The sequence below is a fragment of the Engystomops pustulosus genome, chromosome 5 (assembly GCF_040894005.1).
Source record: "Engystomops pustulosus chromosome 5, aEngPut4.maternal, whole genome shotgun sequence".
Classification (NCBI taxonomy): Eukaryota; Metazoa; Chordata; class Amphibia; order Anura; family Leptodactylidae; genus Engystomops; species Engystomops pustulosus.
The window spans coordinates 36,438,275-36,453,258 of NC_092415.1; the positions used below are offsets into that span (position 1 = coordinate 36,438,275).

Genomic DNA, 14,984 nt, shown 5'->3' on the forward strand with positions numbered 1-14,984 from the left:
TTACGTCTTCTATTTATGCAGATTATTATTTTGATGCTGTAATGTGCGTTGGCAGATGTATGCAAAATAAGCCAAATCGCTCAGATGTTTTTCTGCAAGTTATTTTTGTCAGCTCTCACATGAAACTACATGTTAGTCACCACCTCAATCTGTGGACAAGAATAGAAACAACGCAAGATGTAAATTTAGATCTTGTGAAGATACTTATATCCGGGGCTGCAGAACAAGAGTATGAAGTTCTATAGGGCCGTATAGAAAAGGGTCATCGTGTTTTATGGCACAACACTTGGATATTTTTAATAATGGGGTCTGATCTCTAGGACTGGAGCCAGAGCTCCAGGTCCTTCTAGCGCAGAGCAAAGCTGAAAAGGGAAAAACGTAATGGAGTCACATCACTGAACAAGTTATATGCTTCCCAAGGACTGTTTTGGGTTTCGCTGTCAATCCCCCATTAGTCAGTAGATATCTACTGGGGCGGCAAGTGCAGGGGGTCTCCCTGTCTACTGGGGCGGCAAGTGCAGGGGGTCTCCCTGTCTACTGCGTCTCCCTATCTAATGTGGAGGCATGTATGTACCTTATCTGCAAAAGTGCAGGTCGGTCCTAGATCACAATTGTTTGCTGGGATAAATAAATGCTATTCTGGCACTTTATTGGTTACTGCTAAACTTCTCATAAATATTGTATTGCAAAAGTAGCAACGTTTAAGAAATTGATAGAAAAATGTTATTTTATTAAAAGACTTGCCTAAAGAGGATTGAAAAGACTTGTCGCTTGATGAATGCAAGTATTTAGGTCTAAACACTTCAACATTCAGAGAGGAGATTCTCCAGAGGTGTTCAAAATGCATTTTAAAACACAATTCAAGAGCCTTATCTGATATGCTGGCCCCCACTCATTCTGTCTGGCGAACTCTGTGCAGGAAGGAAGCCCACATGCCCAAATAGAGGGCTCTGGGTGCCACCTCTGGCATCTGTGCCATGGTTCTCAATCACTGCTCTAGAGGATTGTAATGGGCGCTTTTGCTGCTCCGCGCATGCCCACATATGGATTTGAGGCTAGCTTCGGGTTTGTATACCTTTTAATGGTTGCTTTGGTTTATAATCCTATATGACTGCCTGATGATTTGGGTAGAATCTTTTTAATTGCATACATGACCCCATTAGACTGTTAATTATATCTGTTGAATTGAAGTTATATGAGATTTCTCTATTGTAATATTCTTTTGTGGAAGTTGTGACCTCCTCTCATGAGTTCCTTTCCATTTTCCTCCAAGAAATTATCTTGCAACATTAGGTTATAATGGCAAATCTAGCAAGTCATGGTTCACTAGGAGCTGAGACTAGGCACAGATTTTCTTTCTCCCTCCTGTATTTGAGGATCCAATTTTCTTGGTGTCACTTTTGTTTCATATTGTGTAGATGACGATCAGTTCTACTGTTACATTGTTGCTTAAATAATCTGTTTTTATACTTCTATAAAATGCATGTATTGCATGTACATGGTTATATGTTTCATTTCCACTCCGCAACATTTTTACTTTTTAATGTTGTCACGTTTTATCTAGTAATGTACAGAAGGCATGAACATACTGAATCTGTACATCACATGTATGTGCAATGGGCTATCCTGCCCATTCGCTACATTACAGATCCTGTTTCATGGATAAGTATTGTACCAATTGAAATATATGGATAGTTAAATATTCTTGAGGGCTCTATAACTCTATTTATTCTCATCTAGAATACTTTTTTGTTCAGGCTTTCACTCTATGGGGAGAATCATTATGCTTCATTTGAATCTCCTCCTCCCCACCAGTTTTCCTGCTTCGCCAACCCGCACGCCACTTTGCGGCTGGTTGAAGCGGGGCAGAGGGGGTCTGTTGGAGCGTCTCCGCCGGAAAAATGGCGAAGACTATAGGGGAAAATCTTAACCAGCTCAGACCTGGTCTACAGTCCTGAACTTGCATATGTTTGCACCCATTTACTAAGGGGCTTCTTAGTTGATACGGGCAATGGAGCGTTTAACATGCCAGTCTTAATGAATTTGACCCTATTGGTCTATAATACCCAGGATTTTACAATACCCTGTGTACATTAGTCTACATTCACACTTTAGGAAAGTTTGCTTTTATCTCATTTTAATATCAAACTCTGTTGAGAGGGAATGATGGAAGAACTACATCTCCCTTACCTTTCCATAGACCATTTATGATGATGTAGAAGAGGGTGCGGTCACATTGTACGTTTTTACATGTTACTATGCGTATGGTTGGTTTGAATAAATTTTTCTTAAAATCTGGAAGTGTAAAGGAGAAAAATGGATTCAAACCAGCCAAATGCATGTTAAACATACAAAAACGCATGAATATAAAAACTCATTCTTTTTCAATGCATTTAAATATGTGCCAAGAAGGTATGACCTTACCCTAAGGGTGCGGTCACACGTCGCGTTTAACGCATGCGTTTAAAAACGCATTGGAATAGCTGAAGAGTGATTTGCCTAATTAAACAGCTCTTAACACTTGTGTTTACAAAACGCATGCGTTAACAATGCGTTAACGGTTGCGTTTTGTAAACACAGGTGTTAGCAGCTGTTTAACCCCTTAAGGACGCAGCCATTTTACAGCTTAAGGCTCAGTCCCATTTTTTTGGATTCTGACCTGCGTCTCTTTTATATGGTTATAACTTTTGAACACTTTTACTTATCAAAGCGATTCTGAGATTGTTTTTTTTTTCCCCACATGTTGTACTTCATTTTAGTGGTAATCTTTGGCTGATAAGTATTGCGTTTATTAAGAAAAAAAGGATGAATTTTTAGAAAAATTTGCCATTTTTGAAATTCAAAATCACCACGTTTTCAGGCAGATCCATTTACCACCTAAATAACTTTCCGAATAACATTTCCCATTTGTCTACTTTACATTTTCATAATTTTTGAAATGTCTGGATAATTTATTTTGACGTCACGAGGCCTACAAATCGAATAGCGATTTTCCGTATTTTCAGAATTGAATATTTTGGGGATAAATACTGTTTGAAATTAAATTTTACATATTTAGCATCAAATCCCCCTATATAACCAACCCATTTTCAAATCTGCACCCACAAACTATCAGAAACAGCATTTACAAAGATTGTTAACCCCTTGAGATCTTCATAGTAATTGAATCAAAATGGCGGTGAAATTTAGAATGGTCAAATTTTGTCGGTTATACATTCATTTAGCCCTAAAATTTACACATTTCCAAAAGATAAAAAGAGAAAACCCACCATAAAATTTGTTCTACAATTTCTCCTGAGTACAGAGACCCCCGCACACGTGGCCGTTACTTGTGTTATGGGGGCACAGCGAGGCGCAGAAGGGAAGGAGCACCCTGCAGCTGCCAGGATTTTAGTTTTCTCGTTGCCCCCTTTTGAAGGCTATAAAATTTTTGCTTTTCCGTTATTTGGGCCATGTGACGGCATTTTTTTTGCGGGATGAGATGCTTTTTCCAGTGTTACCATTTTGGGGTTGGTATCCCCTATTGTTGAAAATTTAGGAACTTTTTTTGAGGTCATGAGTAGAAAAGCATCAATTCTGTACTGGATTTTTAACTTTTTTTTTTTTTTTCGTGTACACCGTATAGACTAATAATCATGTTATCTTTATTCTATGGGTCGATACGATTACGGGGATACCAGACATGAATATTATTTCTTACGTTTTACTAAATTTGCCAAATAAAACCCTAATGTGGGGAAAAATCTATCATTTTTGCATCGCCGTCTTCCAAGTGGCATAACATTGTTACGTTTTTGGCTACAGAGCTGGTTGATGGCTTGTTTTTTGCGGGACATGTTGTTCTTTGCAACATTATAATTCTGGAGTACATATGTTTTGTTGATCACTTTTTATTGCATTTTTAGTGGGATATAATAGGTAAAAATCATAATTTTTGGCGGGTTTTTAAAGGTTTTTTTTATGTCGTTCATCATATGGGTTCAATAGTTATTTAGTTTTATTCTATGGATTGTTACGAACGCGGTGATACTGTGGGGTTTGTGTTATGATTTAGACTTTTTTGAGCGTTATATGTCTCTTTATATGTTTTGGGGCTTATGGGCATTTTTAGTGATTTATAAAGTTATTTTTTATTGAAAAACATTTTTTTTTTACATGATCCACCATGGGATCCACCATGATCTGATTGCTTGTTCATGATAATACTCTGCAATACTGATGTATTGCAGGGTATTAGCAGTGCCCCGGAAGGCATGTTAAATGCTGCGGTCGCGTCGACCGTGGCATTTAACGGGTTAAACGCCCGCGATCGGAGCCCACTCCGACCGCGGGTGTTAGCCGGGGATGTCAGCGGTAGATTACCGTTGAAATCCCGCGGCTAACGATGTCGGTTCGGCTGCTATGCAGCGCTGAACCGGCATCGTCTCTGCGCAGTAGCTGTACTGCGCTGAGCGCTATTCGCGGGACTCAGCGCAGTACAGCTACGGCGCAGAGCGCTAAGGTGTTAATTAGGCAAATCACTCTCCATCTATTGCAATGCTTTTTTAAACGCATGCGTTAAACGCGACGTGTGACCGCACCCTCAGAGGCGCAATGCTGGGGGCAGGGCTTGGCCCAATAACATATGCGTTCCAGGGAAAAGCATGCGATTGGTAACAAGCACCACATGTTTTCCATGTAAACAATGCAAAACACTTGCGATGACACGTGGCAGTAACACATGTGACACAGGTGCGTCAGCACAGCTGAGAAGTGATTTGCCTGAGTACATAGCTGTTAATGCTTACGTTACTGCCACGTGTGAACGTACCATGAAACCCCTTTCCGATCGATCGGGCCAAGCCCCTCCCCCTTTCAGTTGGATGAGCAGGAGTCACCCGATGGCTGTTAATGTGATGGTTAAAAGTGTTAAAAGATTGGGCATCGGCTGCTTCTACTAAGTATAAACCACATACGTTTTAACGTCTGTATTACCATCCAAATAAAATTCTGCTCTCCTTTAAATGCTGTTTGTTTTTTTTAACATTTTTTAGATCAAAGCAATTTTTGAGATTTAGAGCGATAACTTTTTGCTCTTTGTATATTTTGAGCATTTCTGAAGGTCCTGGAAACCTGTGATCATGTAACGTGAGCATAAACCCATATTCTCGGTATCTTTTTGTCTCCCTGTGCTCTGCTTTTGGTGCACTTATTTGCATCGGCTTAGGATGTGGATTTTAGATCAGACGTACACTTTGTACACATTGCACAAATAATGATTATTATTTGCTTTAACAGTAGGCTCCATCGCCATGGAAACAAGGAGATACTTTTATCAGAGAACAGATAAACCCTCTATTGTAGGAGACGACATGTGACCTCATTATCTTTTTTTGACTCCCTGTTGAATGTACTTTTGCGGCACTTTAGATCAAAAAGGAGAAAATTTGCTCTCTAACCTAGGGGGCTGTTACACTTCATGGGTGTTAGGGACATGATCCGACCAAAAACTCCAGGTCATCCTGCTTGGAAGATTAGTTTAATGTTAACTCCTTGTTGCTTATTAATGGCAACATGTTATCGGTTGGAGTTTCGACACTACAGTTTTGCAATAATTGGCAAAAAAAAAATCACTGAAAGTTTTCTTTTGATTCCACAGTAATTATGGCAGAATCTTAATGCAAAATAAGCAAAAGCACAGCATAAAAAAACAGCCTTAGGGTGAAGACACACATGGCGTTTTTGGGCCGTTTTTACTAAGTGCGTTTTCAGATTGTAAAAAACGCATCCGTTTTTAAAAACGCATGCGTTTTTTGAAAACGTATGCGTTTTTGTCCGGTTTTCCGAATTTGCGCAATTAAAAATGGACAAAAACGGATGCGTTTTCAAAAAACGCATGCGTTTTTAAAAACCGGATGTGTTTTTTAACGCATGCGTTTTATTTACGATCTGAAAACGCACTTAGTAAAAACGGCCCAAAAACGCCATGTGTGTCTTCACCCTTAGGCCACATTCACATGATCATTATAGGACTGGTTATAATGGTGACCCAGCCGCAGCTGATGGACGGCTGACTATTGGCTGGATACAGAAAGCACCTCCTAACGGTTCTGGTCTTCCTGGATACCCGCATATATATACAGCCGCATGTGGTGCGCAACCCTATGCAGCAAGTGCGCAAAACATATTTTAAACATTCTCATAGTTTACTATGGGACATACGTAACGGAAATACTGGAGAAAATAGGACATGCTCTCTTTTATTTTAAAGTCTTGTTCATGGTACGGTACGATACAATAGAAATTAAGATTGGAATGAATGTGGCCGTATGCTACACGTATGAAAACAGTACTGTATGGTTAGCATACTGACTCTTTCATATGGTCGTGTCAAAGGGGCCTAAGGGCTCAGAACCAACTTGGACACATCCCAAAACCCTTCTATGGGCTCATGCACATGGCCCGTGCATGAACCAACTGCATTAGTTGCAGAAGATAGTTGGTCCTATTATTGCCCATCTTTGCATTCCTGGCAGAGACTGAACATGTGGATGCACCCTGAGGAGGTCCCTTGAGTGAAGGCATTCATGTTTCCCACTGTGCCATGTTTCATCGTGTTTGTATCGTTTTGTTCTATAAATTTTTATGAAATTTTTTGCAGGGTTTTACCAGTAAACCACACATGCTGTTTGGAAATTATGTATCTAAATCTACCGCACCATATTTTCTCACTGTCTTGTTTAGCTACTTGTCTATAGCCGGCAGATTTGGCAGAGTGCAATATTTCACAAAAAATTTTGCTGAGTTGTGTAGGCGTGTGGATAGTTATATCGAATGTCCCTGCTATACAGGGAACAGCTGGAGAAGCAAAGTCAGTAAAACTAAAAGAATCTGTGTCTATTGTTTCTGTAATATAGTAACATTTTGACTGATGGATAAGAACCTTTATGACTTGTCATTATAGCGCAATCTAATCCTATATTATTGGGTTATGAAGGGGGTATTCATGTTTATTGTGAGAGTCCCTTGTTGAGAAGGACCTGGGGGTACTAGTTGATAATGGATTAATAACAGCATAAAATGTCAATCAGCTGCCTCTAAAGCCAGCAAGATTTTGTCATGTATCAGTGGTATGGACTCCCAGGATAGGGGATAGGGATGTAATATTACCACTGTACAAGGCATTGGTTCAGCCTCACCTGGAATATGCTGTCCAGTTCTGGGCTCCGATCCATAAAAAGAATGCCCTGGAGCTGGAGAGGGTTCAACGAATCACAAGATGGGAAGAGTCACAAAAATGAGGGGTATGGAGGGTCTCAGTTATGAGGAAAGGTTTAAAAAAATTAGATTTATTTACTGTGGAAAAGAGACGACTACGAGGGGACATGATTAGTTTATATAAAAATATGAATGGCCCATACAAAAAATATGGTGGTAAGTTGTTACAGGTTAAATCAAATCCAAAGATGAGGGGACACCGTCTCCGTCTGGAGGAATCAAGGTTTAATCACCAGAGCCGACGGGGATACTTCACTATTACTATAAATCTGTGGAATAGCCTGCCTCAGGCGCTGGTCACAGCAGGGACAGGAGAGAGCTTCAAGAAGGGTCTAGATGCCTTTTTACATAAAGATAACATTAACAGTAATATACATGTATATAATTTTTACCTTAAAACCCTTCCTCATCCAATCACTTCCCATCTTTGGTTGAACTTGATGGGCATGTAACTATAACACATGCATAGACTAGGTCCATATTAGATCTTTGGGTCCAACACTTGGGACAGCTCACCAGCAGACACACAGGGAACAGAGCATATGAATGAGAGCTGAACTGTGTAACCCCAGTCATAACCGCTTGAATAGTGACACAGCTGAGAGTCAATTATCTACATATGACGATTGGAGGGTTCATCCTAAGGATAGTATAACATAAGAGGTTATAAAATCTTCCAGTATATTGTGTAACCATTATTGTTTCAGTGTCCACTGATCGGCGGGGATCCACCTGCTGGGACCCGCACTAGAACGGATCCCTTGTTTTTAGCAGGTAGTCACACATCTGTCCGGCTGCTACATTCATACATATAGAAGTGTCGGAAATTTCTATAAGAGTGCTGGAGATACTTGAGTGCTGTGCTTGGCAATTTCCGGCGCTCCCATAGTATACATCGGAGATGCAGGGGGCACGCTTCACACTCCTTCATTCTGTTAGTGAGAATGGGACCCCCGTTCTTGTAGGGGTCCCATCCGTAGGACTTCCACCAATCATACTATATCCCCTATCCCAGTGCTGGTGTACCTTTTAGAGATCGAGTGTCTAAAGTGAGACTCAAAAACCACCAGCTTTTCCCAAAGTGTCAACACAGCAATTTAGGCAGTAACAAACTTATTGCTACCAGAATCTTTGAGCGACACCTTTTCACTCTTTGGACAGGACCAAGCAGCACAGGATGGGTCACTTTACAATAGCAGGGCACAACTTGGACTGCCTGAGACTGCAGGAAGATGCCATGTCTGGCAAACTCTGTGCCTGGGAGACAGCCTGTGTGCCCACTGAGAGGCCTCCGAGTGCCATCTCTGGCACCAGTGCCATAGGTTCGCCACCACTGTCCTATCCTGTGGTTAGGGGATAGCAAGCAAACTTGGGGCAACCCCTTTCAGGCTTGAGAGGTGGACTTGCCATATGTCTGTGGTGCCAATTTGGCCAGTGTTATGAAAACAGACATACAACCTGTTAAGTAGATGTGTTAAGTATTTTTTTTTTCTAAATGATCAAAATTAACCATGAACAGTCACATAAAATAACATTAATTAATTCTTGTCTTTCAGATATTTTAATGAGTTCCTCTTGAATGAGAATTAAACCAGTGACTTCAGGTAATTTTTTTTTTTTTTTTTTTCTACAATTTTAATAAATAACTGCACGATTTTGTTAAATTAAAGAAATACCGTAACCATCGGGTGAAACCATTACTGATTTTATGATTGAGTGTTTAATACTTCTGACAACAATACTCCGTCTACCACTCTACACCATTGGGCGCCCGGTTATACAAATTTTAGTTTTTTTATGATTACAGTTTCAAAGAACTGACATTTCCATAAGTATGGGTGTAGTTCTCTCTCAGGCCTGTAGATGTCGCTGCTGTTAGTCCTAATTCTTAGTGACCATACACAACCAACAGCTGAAGTGTTCCGGCCCATCCCCCTGTCCTCAATATACACTCCTACCAGCCACAGTCACTTCTGCAGACTGCTCTTTGTATCAAACAATTTGAATAAATAAATTCAAGGAAAATATAAACTGTATATAAAAAATATAGTCGTTTATTAATCGTAGTCAACAAGTAGTACATAGGCACAGAAAATGGAATCAATTAAAAACAAGGAAGCAATGCATGTGAAAGATGAATAATAATAAAAAGGCAAATATAGGTAAGAGGCAGGGCGGTAATGTAAAATAGGCTAACAACCCAGCAGCAAACAACATATCTTAGATATATAATAGAGCAGTAGGTACACCTAGGGCATAATTACCATACCATACAATCAAACATGCACTGCACGACCCCGACACATGTTTCGCGTAAGGCTTTCTCAAGGGGAGTATCTGGTAATGGGAAGGGAAGGTATATAAGGATCAACTAACCAATAGGATGAGATTATCAATTAATAGTCACTGCAGGGATGGGAGGTGACAGTATAGGCAACTCCAATGAGGAGCGTCAGACAGTGGGCATGCGGGCATCAGACAGCGCCATAGCGGCGCACACATAACCGGAAGTGTCCTCATCGCGAGATCGCGGGCACCAGCGGAAAACCGGAAACACCGCGCAGTTATGACGACGCGAAACACGTGTCGCGTCGTGCAGTGCATGTTTGATTGTATGGTATGGTAATTATGCCCTAGGTGTACCTACTGCTCTATTATATATCTAAGATATGTTGTTTGCTGCTGGGTTGTTAGCCTATTTTACATTACCGCCCTAACCCTTACCTATATTTGCCTTTTTATGATTATTCATCTTTCACATGCATTGATTCCTTGTTTTTAATTGATTCCATTTTCTGTGCCTATGTACTACTTGTTGACTATGATTAATAAAGACTATATTTTCTATATATAGTTTATATTTTCCTTGAATTTATTTATTCAAATTGTTTGATACATGGTATTTTGAGTGGGGATAGGTTAATTACACCGTTTGTGCTGCCCATATCCCCTAACTCTTTACTATAAATTGGTATTCAGACTCCTCTTTGTGTAGAAATTTATGACTTTTTTGATGAAAAACTTGGTTATGACAAACTTTGCTGGACAGGTAAAAAAAAGTTGCTAAAAAGGCACAAATCTAACAATGCATCCAAAAAATGTGAATACAACTCTTGTTCTTAAACAAACTTGTCAGTGCACATGACTCGCTCCTTAGTATGTTTGGGCTGTTACAGCATAAAAATATGCATATCTTATAGTAGTCTTGTAGTAGTCTTGTAGTAGTCTTGTAGTAGTCTTGTAGTAGTCTTGTAGTAGTCTTGTAGTAGTCTTGTAGTAGTCTTGTAGTAGTCTTGTAGTAGTCTTGTAGTAGTCTTGTAGTAGTCTTGTAGTAGTCTTGTAGTAGTCTTGTAGTAGTCTATAATAATTCCTTTCCTTTATTTATATAGCGCACACAGATTACGCAGAGCTTCACAGAGCCTATCAAATCAGTCCCTGTCCCCAATGGGGCTCACAATCTAATCAACCTACCAGTATGTTTTTTGAGTGTGGGAGGAAACCGGAGGGCCTGGAGGAGTGTGGGAGGAAACCCACGCAACTCTTTGCAGATGTTGACCTGGATGGGACTTGAACCCAGGACCTCGGCGCTGCAAGACTGTAGTGCTAAACTCTTAGCCCCTGTGCTTCCCCCATATGCATACAATTTAGCAGTAAAGCAGGATAATCCATAGCATATAAAATGCAACATTTAGAATTATACATAAAAAAACATAGAAATAATGCATCCTCCAGATCAAAATGCCGTGACATGAATACAAATGTAGTCACAATACCAGACACTTTCAAAAAGAAATCGTAGTCAATAACCCTTAGAGAGCAGGCCAACAGTATATAGGGAACATAGGGTCAAGGTCACGTGAAAAGGAGTAATAAGGAAGGGTCTCGCCAATATCCGGGGGAGAAGAAGTTTTCAGTGGTTTGATTGATGCACATGAACTCTCTATCCCTCTTTCTATGAGAGTCCCTGTTCCCCAGAAGTTTGACTCCCACCTTAACAAGGACTTCATAGTATTATAGTTTATACGGTTGAAAAAAGACAAATGTCCATCAAGTTCAACCAAGGAAGGGAAGAGGACTTCCCCACACTTACTGTATAGCGCTAACCACAGGAGAAGGTCCCTATACGTTTCATGTACCATAAGGGAACAAAAAGCGGAATTAGTTATGCCGCAGATAGTTGTAAGCGGCTCATACCGCAATTTAAGGACCATTGCAGCCAGGATAGGGTTAGGCAGTGCCACTAACTAAGCGGCAGGAGGACGCAGGACGAATCCTGCAACACTGCGACGTGCGCTGGAACAGCATACAACCAGTTATGTCATTGCTATAAAAAGGAAACAGAAAAGCAAGACTCCAGTGGATAAAAATTGGATCATAGGAAAAAACGTGCCACCGCCAGGTCATGACAACTTAGTGTTACATTATGTGAAGGGTCAGAATTTGGTGCAAACAGTCTGATTCAATTGACTTTTCCCATTTGGTATGTCAGGTAGAGGTGAAATAATGTTATGGGCCTCAGGTAATTGCTGCAAAGGAGACTCTAGGTGTAGGTGTAGACGCTAGGTGTAGATGGGGGTATGTCTATTCAGAAACAAGTTGCACCAGCACTAGAATTTAGACTTCAATACCAATGCTTAGTGAAGTATCATGAATCTCGATACCAAAGCAATAATGTGCCATGTGGGTATGTAGCTCACTGGTTATGCTCTTGCCTCTCGTGCTTGACAGGATAGTTGAGCTCCCCCCACCTCCTTGAATGCATGTTATGGAGCAGAGAGGATTAAAAAAACAAGTTTCAAACACTCGCAAACTGAGAAACAAGGTCCTTTTTGTGTTTTTAGCTATTTTTTTTTCGTGGGATGACGTGACAGGTTCCTTCTAAATAACCTTTTGTCAGGGGAAGCCTTACCTGAGATGGGAAATTATCCTATATGAGCAGCTTAGGAACCACAAACCCCTAGCTAAGTCATTGAGGGCCCCTAGAAGGCCCAATTCGGAATACAGTAGTATGAACTTCATCTGCAACATTTTCATTTCTCTGGCACACACAGACGAGCCTTTCCAGACTGGGTGTACAAATCTGACTCCCAGGGAAGGGAGCCGGCACCTCCAAAGAGATAAAAGCTCCGATTTATTAAGCCGTCATATAGCGCATAGACTTTTTAGGTTGACGAGTCTCCAGCCATAGAACCCACATCTATGACCTGTATAGTTTTATGCTTAAAAGTTCTTGTTTTTTTATCATAACCTAATGAAGAGAAGCCACTGATTTATGTATCTAGGACTCCGGCTCCCTTCTATGAAATATTATAATGGTTGTGCTGGCAGTAAAAATGTTTTTCCTCTACTTACTTCCAATCCCTCGACTGTCCTTGCTATAAAACAAGAGGTTAATTAAAAAGAAACCCAGGACGGTACAACCGACTCCCCAGGCCATAAAATGCTAAGGAGCTGCAGTATTGACGCTGGGCCTTTTACTCCTCACACTGAAGTGTTTTTTACTGGAGGCAGGTTAATCTATACAATCAATTACATTTGAGGTTTTTGGCCAGAAGTTTTAGATGTAAATAGCAGAGGGTGACCTTTTCATGTGAGGAACAACATATCAATAATTGTAGATCGTAAGGGAAATGCAGTTACTGAAAACTCAGACCTGGGCAGTGGCAAAAGATATCGATTTGTATTTTTTATTGTATTCCCGACAGTTCTATAAAGTTGCTTTTAACACTTGCAAATCGAAGAACTTGAGCGGAAGACTTACAGCTAAAAGCAGAAGTTAACATACACTATATAACAAGACTATGCATATCATACATGATATGACATCAGAATAAACCTTTACTGTCTTTTAGGATTACCAAAATTATTTCAATTTACCAAATACCAGAAAAATATTTAAGACGGAGTTAAACTGTCTGAGTTGGGTCAAACGTTTTGGATATCCTTCAACAAGCTTCTCACAATAGTTGGTAGTAATTTGGGCCCATTCCTCCTGACATAACGGGCCATGTTTGCTCACACCTGCCTTTTTAGCTTTGCCCATACATTTTCAAAAGGATTGAGATCAGGGCCACTCCTAAGCATTGATTGGGTACCCATCAGCCACTTTGTTACCAGTTTGGCAGTATCAGATCATTGTCCTTTTGGAAGACCCATTTGCGTCCAAAACTTAACTTCCCGATCTCTTGAGATGATGCTTCAGTCTCCTTCCTGAGCAGTATAATGCTTTGACAATCCCATCTTGATGAATGAGGCACCTTCAGGTTTCTAGAAATTGCACCCAGAATTGTGAAAGTCCACAATTTTCCACATTGGCTGATTTCTTTAGACTTTCCCATGATGTTATACAAAGAAGCAGTTTGTGGGCTGTATACTAATTCTGGGCTGTCTCATAATTAGCCTAAACCGGGAAAGGTTTATTCTGATTTCTCAACAGAAACAATACTATGTGTCTTTTTATACAGTGTATGTGAACTTTTGGTTTCAGCTGTAGAAGGCTCATAAGTGGTCTCTTTTCTATATTAGGAGATGGGGACTTTGAGGGCAAGCAACAAGTTTTGTTTCCGCCTCACGAGTACTGATTCGAGTATAACCTGAGTTTTTCAGCACAAAAAATGTGTATAACTCGGCTTATACTCGAATCAAGAAAAAAAAAAAGACAAAAAGTGTACTCTCCTTCCGATGCCCCCCTGCCAGGTCCTCTTCTATCCCTTGTCGCCCCGTTATTGGCTCCGTGTCCTCGCGCAGTCCGCTGTAGGCATCATGACGTCAGCCGCTCTCTGACATTCTAGTGTGTGTATGTGCTGGCATCGGCGCACACTATGTGGCAGGCCAGGCGTTCACCTGGTATTCCCGGTCTCAAAAGATGCTAATTTATTGCTTTCTCATTGACACAACTGTTGTCAAACCAATGACGTCCTGGCATTTGTGGTATTCTTAATTACATTTTCAGAAAAGGTTACACGTTCTCTTCCTGCCCCTCTCCCCACCTGTTATAAACCCAAAGATGCCTATAGTTTGGTGCGGGTTGTAGAACCCCCAAAAGGGGGGGGGGGGGGTGCGGAAATGTATTCATTTTTTTTTCCGGCGAAGAAGCCATAATAAATCTGGGCCATTGTCTGGAGATTTATGGTGGTCTTATTTAAAAGGGTTGTCCGGGGTTTGCAAGTCATGGCTGCTTTCTTCCAAAAAACATCTCTCCACTTGGCTTCATTCATTTTATATGCATAACTCCCTTCATAATTGACCGACAATAAGAATCATGGGATGATGAACATTATGGAATATGTAGACCTTTCATTATCCAGTGCCATAAATCTGAGATCTCCGGCGTTTCGTACACACTGTACAATAGAGTACACGGGACGTATTCTCATCAAATCTTTCATGCATGAAGCTTGCACTCTAATTTCCATGTCATGCACAAACGTCTGCATAACGGGAAGCGGCTTCATATAATTACAAGCTTTCGATCTCCGAGAGAAACCAACTGATAAACAGGAATGTGTAATCTCCCGGCAGATGGTGCCCTGGTTTGAAATTGACTCCTGACCCCGTTTCTGTATGGCAGCTATGCCAGTTCCTGTGCCACTCTAAATGTTGGGCGTCTTGTTTTTACGTATTTCATATCAAGCTTAAATATTGATGGACAATATGCAATGTTGCGATGGCTCAGTAATAAATAGGACTTGCCCATCATGTTGGTGATTTGGGAAGATGCCATTGGC

General features: G+C 40.6%; 1 protein-coding gene across 4 annotated transcripts in view; it reads left to right on the forward strand.

Annotated features, from left to right (window-relative positions):
* PAG1 (phosphoprotein membrane anchor with glycosphingolipid microdomains 1) overlaps nt 1-14,984 on the forward strand; it is a 124,428-nt gene that overhangs the window by 27,406 nt on the left and 82,038 nt on the right. For 2 of the 4 annotated variants that reach the window (XM_072151639.1, XM_072151641.1), the window contains exon 2: nt 8,814-8,861. The exons of the other annotated variants lie outside the window; for them this stretch is intronic. The gene's annotated coding sequence lies outside the window, so the exon portion shown is untranslated. The remainder of the gene's footprint in view (nt 1-8,813; nt 8,862-14,984) is intronic. 4 annotated transcript variants of the gene reach the window in all.